Genomic DNA, 13,693 nt, shown 5'->3' with positions numbered 1-13,693 from the left:
TTTGTGCTTGTGCAGCAGCCCCAGTTGCAATTAAAAACAAACACTCTTTCTCTCTTCTCTCTCGCTGCACCCTCACACCCCTCCCCACCTCCAAACATACTCATGCACACACACACACACACACGTACACGCTCCCTCTTTCTTCACTTGGACCAACTCCAGTCGCACCTTCCTCTTTTTCTGCCTACAGTCTCCCCCTATTGCCACCCGCTCATTTATGTCTCCCGTGGGAGGAGGCGGTAATGTCCGAGAGGCCCATTTCTCTCCAACAGGAGCGGACAGGTCCACTCCTCCGAATGAAAAGGGGAAGGGGGTGATTGTAAAACATGTGTCATTACAGTGTCAAAACACCAAGCAGGCACAATGACTCCATCCTCCATCCTTCGCCTCCGATGTTTGGAAGGGAATTCATCCCCTAATTTATGGCTCATGAGATAAGCATCCCTGAACTGTGTTGGTGTGCTAAAGGCCTGGCAATGACGAATATCATACATGGGAAGAGCGGCTAATATGAATGCTAATATCGCCCCTGACATACACTAAATCGACCCTGGGTGTGGAACGTATGCGGCTTTGGATAAAGTGTTCATGTTTCCATTGGCGGGAGATTAACCTACTATGGATTTTATTGACACAGTAGTGCTGTGGAGCAGGAGTGTGGGAAGAGGAGTGGATGGGGGTGTGAGGTGAGGGGATTTCACAGAAACAACTGTTATGTCCTAATTACAGCACAAAACTATATGTAATAAATACAAGGGTCACCAATGACAAAGTTCTGTGAAGAATTCAAATGGTTCATTTAAGTTAATTTAAATCTAAATTTAAAGTAAGATCAAAGTCAGAATCTTCAAATTAAAACATATTCAGAATTTGCTATATATTATTAGTATTAATAAACGTAATATTTCTAATCTAATAATATGTTTTTAAATAAGCAGACTACTTGGTTCTGTGTGGAAGATTTTGGTCTAAAATTGTAACTTGTCAGTGTAATTATAAAATAAATAATACAGAGTACAGAACACAACAGTTCCCTTTGAAATACAGTCAAGCAGAGTTGTTAAGTAGACTGAAATGAAATTACTAAAGTAAAGCACTCTTAAAGTGTATATGCAGAGTAATTAAGTTTATTTTCTTCCTACAACACTCCTCTTCTAATCTATCCATTGCATAAAGATGCACTGTTGAGTACTAATAACAAAAACAACAGGATGTATCAGTCTCCCAAAATGAAAAAAAAAAACAACTTGTAGAGGAAAAAAAGATTTTAATATTTTCATATTTAAATGGAATAAAAACACAATGTGCTAAGCTAACTTTCTTTTGTATGTTATTCTTACAATAATTCTCGCCTTTCTGACAATAAAAAACATGCTCGCGAGGAAAGAATAATCACCAAACAAATTAATTAATGTGTTTTTTCCCCTCTTTGGTCATATAATTAAATGAATCACTGGTGGACTTATCACTCACGCTGCTAACAGCCTGGGAGTCCTCTGTGGCAGTATATAAGTAGGAGTGTATCACAGTGGAGTATAGCATGACTTGGGCTCATGTCTTAGGAATGAGGCTAACAAGACTTTCGTTTTGTCTTAATGAATAAATTAGAAAAGGTAATACATAATACATAGCCGATCCCATGTCGGATGGAGTGATAGATAATACATATCTTTCATTATTTATTTAATGACATGAATGTGGTGGGGAGATCTGGAGCCAAGAGTCCAGCATATATAGAGCCTGATTAGAATAGCAATAGGCTGAATCACCTTACCTCTGTCTGACCAGTACAACAGGCAATTTGGCCTTTAGGGAAATACTAGAAGACTGCAAGAAAAGCAAAGCACTGCCCGTGACCCTGAGTGGCTGAAGATTGTAGAAGCTTGCCAATTGCATGCTGTTGAGTGTTATAATTACACAGTATTTATCAAAGCTAGACAATCAAGTTACTGGTTGTCCAGTTGTGATTTGTACTGAGTGATCATCTCATGCAAATTAAAACTGCATGAATCTAAGTCATTAATGGATCACTTTCCTTGTCAGATCAATGCATTTGATGTAGAACTACATCACAAGTTTAAAGCTGCATCAGCAGATTTTTTAACCACATGAGGGCAGCAAGAACAATCTGAATTGTACTGAGCATTTTAGCAAACTGTTGCATTTGCACATCCAGCTGTGAAGCAACATTATGATCACTAGTGAGCTGTCTTACATTACACAAGCTAAAATAAAAATACCAGTGAGTGCTTTATTCAGAGTTACTGTAGGTGTTGTATTTTTACAAGCACTTGTGCTGAATATGCTTCATTTGCACTGTAAAGCATTGAAAAGCTCAAACAATACTGTTTACATAAAAGCAGCCAGCATCAAAAAATTCTAAATGTATTAACAGTGGAAGCAATAAAGGCTGAAAATGTGATCTCTGAGTGGAGACCTGGCTGGACAATGAGACGTCTTATACGGTGAGTTTGTTAGCAGCAGCACCCCAGCCCCAAGACTCCCCCTCCCCCCGTAAGCGATTACAGGTTTTAATCAGGCACACAACCCGAGACCAATTAATTGCGGAATAAATTAGCCAGTTTAGCCCAGATCTCGTCGTTCAACAATAGAAACAGAGTAGGGAAAAGCAGGGACTGATGATTATAGCACAGGGCTTCACATTGAGGCAGGCCCATACGTTTGGCGCTCATAAGGATTTAGGGTGCTAATGGGACTGGTGTGTTGCTGCTGGCTCAATTGCTTCATAATATGTAATTAGATGTTCTTTGAATGGCGATGCATTCAAACCAGAAACATATCAACACTCGTGTTAAAGTCAATAGTGATGGTAATCAATAGTCATTGACTTGAGGATCAATTTTCATTCCCAACAGTCCAATCTGCACTTCTATCATAACTATGTCACCTTTTTTAAACACAGTTTTTTTTTAATAAATAAATAAATAAAAGCACCATAAACACATCTCAAAGTCCTGAAGCTCTAGACCAAAACCTATAGGTAAATCAGTCTTTCCTCCCTTTACATTTCATTTACGACCAGAGAGGTTTCCATTTTTCTTCCTGCTTTATTTTACTTTTTAAAAACTTCTTAGGCAAATTAACAATTCTGAGGAAGTTTTTATAACAGCTGCAGTAACATAATGCGTTGCCACCTGTAGTAATGATATCTATACTTGATCTGCCTCTCTTTTCAGGCAAGCAACAACCTCTGTAGCTTAGACATAAGCATAAACGAGGATATACCATTTAATCCTCAGATATTCTCTTCAGTCAGCTGTTTAATTATTCTGGTGGAATGTTTATTTTTTATATATTTTTTTGTTTTATGCTTGTCAATATTAGCCTTCTATTTAATGTATCCACGTACCCTGGCAGGGGTTACATTGTGCCAGAAGTATCTGGAAAAGAGAACACCACCTAATTAAATTTGTAATACAAAATACTGTGAAGTAGTTTATTTTTCCATGTGCTGGAACTTGGTGGTGCTTTTAGCTGATACCACAGACACATTTAGGCCTGTGATGTGTTGTTTCGATGTCAGTTCTGCTAGCAAACTTCAGCATCTAGCTAGCTCTACAAGACAGAAGCACAAGCAGAGTAATCTTTTAGAATACAGAGTATTTTTATTAATATTTTCAAATTCAAAAGTTTCAAACAGTTTGAGATTTATGGCACACACATTATGTCTGTACAGTCTGGCACACAGTCCGCTTGCTAGCTAAAGGTACAGCGGCTATTTTTTCCAGTGAAGAAGAAAGGTTTTGTTTGTGTGATAAGTTCACTCTCAGAGATGGAGAGAGCGAGGACAGGAGAGGAAGATGAGAGATTGTTTCAGAGGTAAGGACTGCTCATAAATAAGTGATGTGAAGTTATCTGCATATTTCATATTCTCAAGAGTTTGAAAACAACCAAAAAAACCCTAAAAAAATTCCATGTGATACTGTTTATACTGAAGTTTATACTGGGTAGTAAGTGCTAAACTGGGTGGATTGAAGTGTCATGGTGCAATTTACAGTGATGGACTATGTTGCACTGGTGAAAGGCAGTCTGTGGTGTCACTGCTAAGTTTGGTCCTGGTAGCAACAGTAATGTTATTAAAGAGAGGCATGTCACTTAGATCTGAATTGAAATTATTGACATAATTTAGCAGAAATAAAGGTACTAGTAGAAGTAGAAGGATATAAAGACTTTAGACAGATTTTATCAGATTGGACTGAATATTCTGTACAGACAGGTTTCATTACTTTTTGACCACTGAAATTAAAGTTCATTTATATTTATACTTCGTTGCGGACACGGACACTGACAGCCAAGTAGTTATTCCTGTTATATATGTCCTTGACATTTGTTTGAAGTCAAATCTACTAGGTGGGAAATTGTAACATGACTTGTTACTGAATGAGTCATATCTCATCTCTGTGCTACAACAACACTTTAGGTTCCTTCACCTACTTCACTTTAACGACCTACACTTAGCTAACCAAGCTAGCCCACCCATGCTACCATTAGCTCGTAGTTCCCTGTGTCCACGCTCTCATCCAAATATGTTCTTGTATAAACCACTGGGTGACTATGTTTAATTGTTTATACCCAATCTATAATCTACTGCTATATATATATAATTCTTGTGATACACTCAGACCTGTGTTGAGTAGAGGAGGCACGCAGTGAAAGAGAAACTAGAGAAGAGCAGCAAAACAGCAATAAAAACTCACAATGAGCTCGAATTGAAAAAAAGGACAAGATTTGATAAAGAACACAAATAAAATGCTTTATTGTTTTGGTTAAATGCCCCGAACTGCACTTTGCAACTTTAAAACCCTTTCAAATGTGGGGTTACAACACACGCACACAGAGGCGGTGTTACTTCATTTTTTTCTAGTAATACCTTTATTTCCCATCTTTACATAGAAAATAACTGCTTGTTGATATATAAATGTTTAAAATTATGTTTACAGAGTCATTCAGTAGACTTAGATGAAAATAAATCGATAATAGCCTTTATCTAGATATATTTTTCACAGATGTTATCAATTTCCCCCTATCAGAAATTCCCTGACATCAGCATTCAAGTATCCCATTAGGCTTTCCACCATTTACCTGGGGTATCTAACCAATCAGCCACTCTGTGGTCCTGGAGGTGGGGGTGGTAGAGGGGTAGAAAGGGCCTCTAGGGTTTATCTGTGGAACATTCGAGGGAGGCAGGCAGAGTTTGATGGGCGAAGCACACTTTAGCGTACGGTGAAGGCAGTATGACTAATGTGTGGAATGGGACATTTACATAGAAGAGGCAGGCTGTGCTTGCAGCCTCCCAGAGGTATGTATGGCTGGCCCAGCGCTGTGTCTGCTGCCTGTCCTCGGGGCTCCCTCTATCACTTCATTTCCATGCTCCATTTTAGATCAAGGCTTCTCTAATATTTCCACATTATCCAAGGAGGCAATCTAAGATTGGAATTTGATCCACTTTGAAGGGGTGTGTCATCACACATTTTCTTCTGTGGTTTTTAAGAGTTTTTTTTGTACCTGTGGCGAGACTTAGTTTGGTAATTGTTCCTGCATGTAAACACTCAAATTATTATAATAAAATGAAAGTCATTGCAACGTAGGATTAATTTACTTTCACTTCTCACATGAATCTACGATGACACATCCCTGCACTGATGTTTCTGTTTCTCCTCACTCCTCATTTTCACCTGTGACAAATTTCACACACAAAACAAAATGATTAGGTTAGCACCAGGAGACAATCACATTGCATCGGAAATTGTAAATTACGCAGCACAACAGTAGGTATTTATACACATATTGTGACTACTATAACTCATTCTGCGGGAAGTAATTATTACTGACAAACCTTCTCAGCTTGAACATTATTAGTGCGCATTAACTAGCACTCCCCTTTGTAATTGTACATGGCAAAAGCAGCAGGTTGGAGGGTAAATTAGTGGAGGGCAGAGCCGAAGGGAGAGAAAGAAAAGATTGGAAAGTTAATCTTGAGCAGAAGATGGAGAACCAGAGGGCGCGGAAAACAAGAGGAAAGAGCACTGGGGGAACAATGTGAATATGATAAACAACAACATGAACGAAACCGCTTGTTTTGCAGGCCGTCTCCCTTTGGACCCGTTTTCTAGTCTATACCATATTGCTGTTGTTTTAATTAGGTGTGCGAGGGGTGTTCGCGTTTCCGCGTACCGTATAGACTACACCTGTATTCATCAAAGACTTTTTGTCAGCTGAGACAGATCCGGAGAGCAATGCAATGCGTCTCGCTAACACCCAGCCAGGCCTGATGCCCGCTATCCTGACATCCTACTTTTGATTCTCCCTTTTGTTTGCTTTACGCCCTCTAAGTGTTAAAGATAAAGGATTATTTCGCAGACAGGAAAGAAACTGCTTTCGGAAAAAAATAAAACAGGTAGTTTTTTTCTTCATGTATTAGGATTTACCAATACATGTCATGTAAATGAGGTTGGTGCAATTTTAGTTGTCCCTGGGGCTTGGATTGTGTTAAGAAAAAAACTACATGTAAGAGAAAGACAGGGATAATATTCTTCCAGGCGGTTTAGAAGCGAGTCAACTGCGACCGTGGACCAAAGAGATTAGCACCTTCCGTCTGCTTTTCTCCTCATATCTTTTACTGTGTGTTACTTTTACCAGTGTGGATTACTTTTTAATTAGTGTTTCAAAAAGTTATACATAATAAAGTATCCCAGCATCTATTGCAACCCCTAGGAGATAAAAAAAGGAATAAGACCTTATGATAAATCAGTGGAGACAGTGGGTTTTCCCACATTGGGTTCCCTGGGCTTTGCCAATGAGTGATTTTTAACGTACGAGTCAGTTGAGCAGCAACCTGATTAATTGATTCTATTCAACCACAATTTATACAACGTGGTCCCGTGAGGACAATTCACTTCTCTGCTTTTGGTGGGTGCCTTGTGTTATACAATATATTGATAAAAGGCTGAGAAAAACCAGCTTTACATACAAGCTAAGAAGAAAAGATATAAAAGGTAATCTTAAAAGCACACAGAGTGAACCACTGTAGCTACAGGAAAGATGGCTTTCTAGATAAGTTTCATAAGTTTGTACTTAAGAGTGCTTGACTATAAAGAACTTTTATATTTATAAACATAATTGTGGATGGCAAATGTTCTGAAAAATCACGAAGTTCTCATTGAGGTTCCTTTCATCATCCTTCTTATTTCATCAAACTTGTGATGTGTCTAGCTCCTGATTTCATCACTACCTCTGGGTTTGTAGGCGCACAAAGCAGGGGGCAGAATGCTGTCTTGCTGTGCAATAAGAAATCTTAATACTGTCCAGATGGTGGAGGTGAGGATTGACATCCAGGAGAACTCCCAGGCCCAAATGGCACTACTGTGAACATAACAGAGTCATTCAGGTTTCTAGGGAACCACCATCTGCAACACCATTAAATAGGTTGCAAACATCTCTGATGTGATTAACAAGAACCAGCACAGGATGTTTTTTCCTTTAGCTGCTTTGGCTAACATGCCACTACTGAGCATGAACTACATAACTACCTACCTCTTCTTGACAATGGAGGATGTCATTAGAGTTGTTGAGAGGTTTCAGCACTGCTGCCCGCTCATTCCCGCAAAGAACTGTAGGGTGTTAGTGCAAAAGGGCAAAGAAAAGATGACTACTGCTGGCCCTTTCTGGCCAGACAAGCATTTATTTGAGATCTTACCCTCCCGGAAGACAGTTCTGGTGCACGAGTGCAGCACCAGCTGCCACAACACTTTCTTCCCAAAGGCAATCACCATCCTCAATCTGCCCTTCTGAATCTGGAAGTCCCCACCCCCACCCATGTCACACCAAAGTCTGCTCAGAAAACCCACACGTTTGCACCAGCCTAGTTGAATTGCACAAGTTAAACATTAGCTGATCAAACTGGAATCTACAGCATTCCTGCTATTTATCTGCCTTGAAAAAATCAAAGGGATCTATCAACATTTAGGGAGAAATGTTGTGATGAAAATTTTCACATTTACATTGGTACTGATTGGTACATAGATACAGTACCAATCAGTTATGGCTCAGTCACCGTAGAGTACTGGTGGGACAGGTGGGACAGACAGGTTGCCTGGTGGGTGGCAACCTGTCTCTCTACAGACAGGTTGCCTGTACTCTCTACTCCTGTCTCAAACAGACTGGCAACTGTATGGAAAGAATAGCCGTCTTATTTATAAATGGAGACTGACAACAGGTTGTAATCAATGTGAATCAGACTGTGCATGTAAGAACTATTTGCTGTCAACAGGTTTTATTCCTATATAAAACCTGAAAATGCAAAGGTTCCTGAAAGCCTGTGTCATTCCGGCATTAAATCGCCATCCCTCAGCAACTGTACCACTATTTGTGGAGGAATCTCTGCTTCAGATCTGTAAAGTTCTGGCTGGACTCTGAGTATGTGGTCCGCAACAGAATTGAACAGATCTTCCATTTTTGAAGGATTGATTTGTTTTTAATAACAGTTAATTGCTGTATTATCATACACTCAACAAAAATATAAACGCAACACCTTTGTTACTGCTCCCATTCCCCATGGGATGGACGTAGAGACCTAAAATTCATTCCAGATACACAATATAACCATCCCTCCCAAACAGTGGTCACAAATCAGTCCAAATGTGTAGTAGTGGGCACATCTGCTATATTGAGATAATCCATCCCACCTCACAGGTGTGCCACATCAGGATGCTGATCTGACATCATGAGTAGTGCACAGGTGTACCTCAGACTGCCCACAACAAAAGGCCACCCTGGAATGTGCAGTTTTTTGCGCTATTGGGGGTCTGGGGACCCAGAACCGGTCAGTATCTGGTGTGACCACCATTTGCCTCATGCAGTGCAACACATCGTCGCATGGAGTCTATCAGATTGTCAATTGTGGCCTGTGGAATGTTGGTCCACTCCACTTCAATGGCTGTGCGAGGTTGTTGGATATTCGTGGGAACTGGTACACGCTGTTGTATACGCCGGTCAAGCACATCCCAAACATGCTCAATGGGTGACATGTCCGGTGAGTATGCTGGCCATGCAAGAACTGGGACATTCTCAGCTGCCATCTGCCCTGAACAATGTGAACCATGATTCATCCGTGAAGCGCACACCTCTCCAACGTGCCAGACGCCATCGAATGTGAGCATTTGCCCACTCAAGTCTGTTACGGCGACGAGCTGGAGTCAGGTCAAGACCCCGATGAGGACGACGGGCATGCAGTTGAGCGTCCCTGAGACGGTTTCTGACAGTTTGTGCAGAAATTGTTTGGTTGTGCAAACCAATTGTTCCAGCAGCTGTCTGGGTGGCTGGTCTCAGACGATCTTGGAGGTGAACCTGCTGGATGTGGAGGTCCTGGGCTGGTGTGGTTACACGAGGTCTGCGGTTGTGAGGCCGGTTGGATGTGCTGCCATATTCTCTGAAACGCCCGTGGAGACGGCTTATGGTTGAGAAATGAACATTCAATGCACGGGCGACAGATCTGGTTGACATTCCTGCTGTCAGCATGCCAATTGCACGCTCCCTCATTGCTTGTGGCATCTGTGGCATTTTGCTGTGAGACAAAACTGCACATTCCAGGGTGGCCTTTTGTTGTGGGCAGTCTGAGGTACACCTGTGCACTACTCATGATGTCAGATCAGCATCCTGATGTGGCACACCTGTGAGGTGGGATGGATTATCTCAATATAGCAGATGTGCCCACTACCACACATTTGGACTGATTTGTGACCACTGTTTGGGAGGGATGGTTATATTGTGTATCTGGAATGAATTTTAGGTCTCTACGTCCATCCCATGGGGAATGGGAGCAGTAACAAAGGTGTTGCGTTTATATTTTTGTTGAGTGTAAATTAAATTACCAAGTTGAAGCCATTCAGTCCCAAACTGATAGTCACTTTATCACCATCTTGGCACACCAAAGTCACTTTGAAGAAAGCAACTCACTGCCACTGGTCACAGACCTGGTCGCCATGTTCAAAGCAACCATGTCAGAGGGAAGGAGACTGTTTATTGCACACAGTTGCAATAATTCTGGTCATGCTGTGTTCTCCAATCACCGTTTTGCTGAGTGTGACTGTAGCACAAGTTTAGCCAAGCATAAGGGCAGGGTTAGTGATTCTGTTCAGCACCACCTCTCTTCTATGCTATTTGATAGGGCAGCCTCACAGTGACAGCAACACTGACTCCCGTGGTTTCTAGTGTTTGTGTTAAGCTAAGCTGTTTGGTGGGCGGCCGTAGCGCCATGTTTATGATGTGACACCAGTCTTCTCATTTCGCTTCACGGATAAAAATGATTTCTTCCCAAACTGCTGAATATAACAAGACTACTAAAATTAAACAGTAAAGTTATTGCATAGATATGTAAAAATAAATAAGTTTGAACGAAGCACGAAGAAGCATACTCAAAGATTTTAATTTATTACAAAAAATGCCAAGCTTTTGTGTTTTCACATGGTAAAACTGCTACATAAAGAAAACATAACTCCTCACAGGAAGAAAAGGAAAAGTTGGAATGCCAGTGTAGTCTAGCATTTAAGATGAGTCACAGTTAAATCAATATAGGATTTCTAAACGGAAAAGTGTATAGAAGTTGTTTCACAAAAACCCATCAGTCTTAGTTATGTGGAACTGGCTTGTAATGCACAACTCCAATTAACCAGGTCAAATTCCCCATAAAACCATCCTGCTTGCGCAAAGTGATTAATGACAATTTTGATGAGAGCTGAAATTTAAAAAGAAAAGAACAGGAGATTTTTTTCCATCAAAGGGGTCATGAGAAAAAGTGGCCACATCCTCTTGTTTGCTTGCATTCCCAGGGTGGATATCTTTCTTCCATCGCAGTCCGCTCCCTCTTTCATGCCTCTTCTTCTCAGTCACAAGCTTTCTTCTTAGCAATGCAATGTTGCACAGCATGAAGCACGCAGCAACAGTTAGTTTAGTACGGTGGGAGGGGGAGCGGGAGGATATAAACACCGCAGTTAAAGAAGCAAATTCTGGCTTTGAAAGCCACACAGATGGAGTCATTTGATTATTATAACCCTGCCTATTTTTTTGTACTGCAGAACACACACACATTAATTTTAATCAAAAGCTTTTGACAGTTCATTTCATATGCCGGTCTGCTTGTCTTGATTCCCTAAAATTTTATGAAATTAGCATGTTGTCTTACAGTGCTTGTTTATGCTGAGTGTCACATCCTGCAGGAGTATAATAAAGATTTATATTGTGTCAGTGATTCATTTTGGGCGTTCTTTTAGTTGAGATCTGACAGCATAAAATACCAGCTGACTCTGAGAGAAGTACCCTTTAACATGTCACTGGCAATGAGATGAGAAGCTGCAGGAAGTAACCTCTTACAAATGTTGCATTTACACTCTGAGTGGCTTAAAGAACGTGGGCTGTCGAGGCGTGCGAATGGGTGACACGCGGGGCGATTCTGGGCAGGGAGGGAATGGGGAGCGTGGGTGAAGCCTCCTTGACCCCGAGTAGCGCAGTGGGTGTGGATGGGTGGGGGTGATGGTGGCCTTTCTGGGGCGCTAAGTGCTCTGCTTGTCCAGCCCTGGCAGGTGAACTGGCAGGGGCTTCACCCTGAGGTTGGAGGGCTCAGCACTGAACAGTGGCTCTGGATAAGGGGTTCTGGGATGCATCCTGACTGAGAATGCATGTGTGTGTATGTGTTTGTAAGTGAGTGTGTTTATTTGGTTGTACAAGTTCATATACATAAGAGCACATGCTCATATGGGCGTAGCTTGTGTGTACGGCTGTGCATCTTGGTGTTTAGCCCCTAAATGATGAACACGCTGCTTGTACCAGTTGGCAGATGGGGACCCCCAGCCCTTTCTAAGAGTAGGGTAACATGCTGACGAGTGTTTCCAAAGAGGCTCGACAGGCTCTACACGGTTGCATGTTTGGGGCCCTCTAACCTCTCTGTCGTATCTGAGGGGCCCTACCAAGCCTCCGTAGTGGCTTTTTTCCAGTCAAAAGGGCGTATCGTCTCTGCCCTCGGGACCCCGCTTCTCTACCTGGCATGAAGGGTGACAAAGAGGGCAGCAGAAGTCACCGGATACGAGGGTTCGCGTGGACAGGACAGAAAGGAGTAACACGCCAAGCTACATTGCCCCGCTTCCCAAGCTGACATGATAAGAGCTGTTCCCGAGAGCCACTTTGACCTGTTTTGCCTTTATGAAAAGGAGATAATCCTTGCCTACTGAAAATGCGTTTGATGGCGAAGTGTGTAACACCTCCTGTGCCACATTCACAAGTGAATCCTGTCATTGTGGAGCAACATGTGAGCAATTCCTGCCCGCTTTGATTTCCTCTTTTGTGTGTACATTTATTTTTTTTTTTGCCCGTTGTTGTTGCTCAAAGTCGCACACTTGTATGCATCCACCTCACCATAAACACATGTATGACAAGTTTATAATTGTAGCTCCAAATCAGCGTGTTGGTGTGTGCGCGTGTGCCACATGGAGGCAGAGGAGGCCATAATTGGCATTCCTACCTCTGTGTGCCAGCCGGCTCTCTCTCCTCTCGTCAGAGTGAGAGTTGACAAAGAGAGCGCCAAGCGTTTCCAATCCCACATCCCTCACTTTTTTTTTTTCTCTTCGCGGCCTGTGACGAGAAGAAGGCGAGATCTGCGTGTGTGTGTGTGTTAGTGATTGTGTGTGTATGTGCGTGTGTGTTTTGGATTAGTGTCTTGCTGCACAATAAATCTTTGTTAAACAAATGCAAAGCAGATGGCACCGTGGTGTCTCCACCGTGAGGAGAGAAAGAAAGAGAAAAGGAGAGAGAGAAAAGGAGAAAGAAAGAGGAGCAAGGAAAAAAAAAACCCTGCACGCCTACTCCTTATTCTCATCCTCCACAGACACACTGATCATGCACATTACACAGACGGTGACTGTGTCGAGCTGCAAAACACTTAATCCTGGAGTGGAAGCTAAAGGTGGCGTCTGAATCGCTGACGGACACCCAAACACATTCTGTTCATGAGAGAGAACATTTTGTTTATCAAAAGGCACTGTCAAGCGTGCCTGTTGATACTAATGATAGAGCAGACATTTTTTTTCTTCTTCTTCTTTTTTGCCCCAACGCACACGAGGAAGACGTGACCGGGCCACGCGCCGCATTAAAGCAAGGTTAGGGGAGGTAGAGGACTCTGTTATGTCTCTACCTTTTCATGTAGAAGTGGCCTTTTCTGCATGAGGCCGGCCACGCTCGGCCCCGGCTGTCGCTGATAGTTATGGATCCTTTCAAGAGCTCCCGTGTTCCCTGACACAAAAGAACGAGCAGGCCCCTGGGCGATATTGCGCAAAGGAGCCGCGTTTACAAGATGGCCACAGACGGTCGCGCGGTGAGACTGATTTGCTCGTCACGAAGGAACGCCGAGGATTCCCGGTGACCATTGTCCAGATCAGGCATATCTCACAGACTGCGGGAGGGCCGCTGTTGGATTCAGGGCATATGCGAAAAAAATCCTCCTGTTTATACTTCTCGATGAGTTATTTATTTTTGCTCATTATAATATTCAACCTGACATCGTGTCCAGTCGGCCCTGTGTAACCTCTGTGAGGAATCATGGGACACACATTTAAAAATAAGAATAACAAAGAGCGCGGTCATAATTATGATGATAGGTGACAGTGTTACTGAGCCAAGCATCATT

This window comes from Astatotilapia calliptera, chromosome 11 (genome assembly GCF_964374335.1).
Source record: "Astatotilapia calliptera chromosome 11, fAstCal68.1, whole genome shotgun sequence".
NCBI lineage: Eukaryota > Metazoa > Chordata > Actinopteri > Cichliformes > Cichlidae > Astatotilapia > Astatotilapia calliptera.
The sequence above is the reverse complement of the archived record's forward strand: the minus strand, read 5'-3'. Positions refer to the sequence as shown.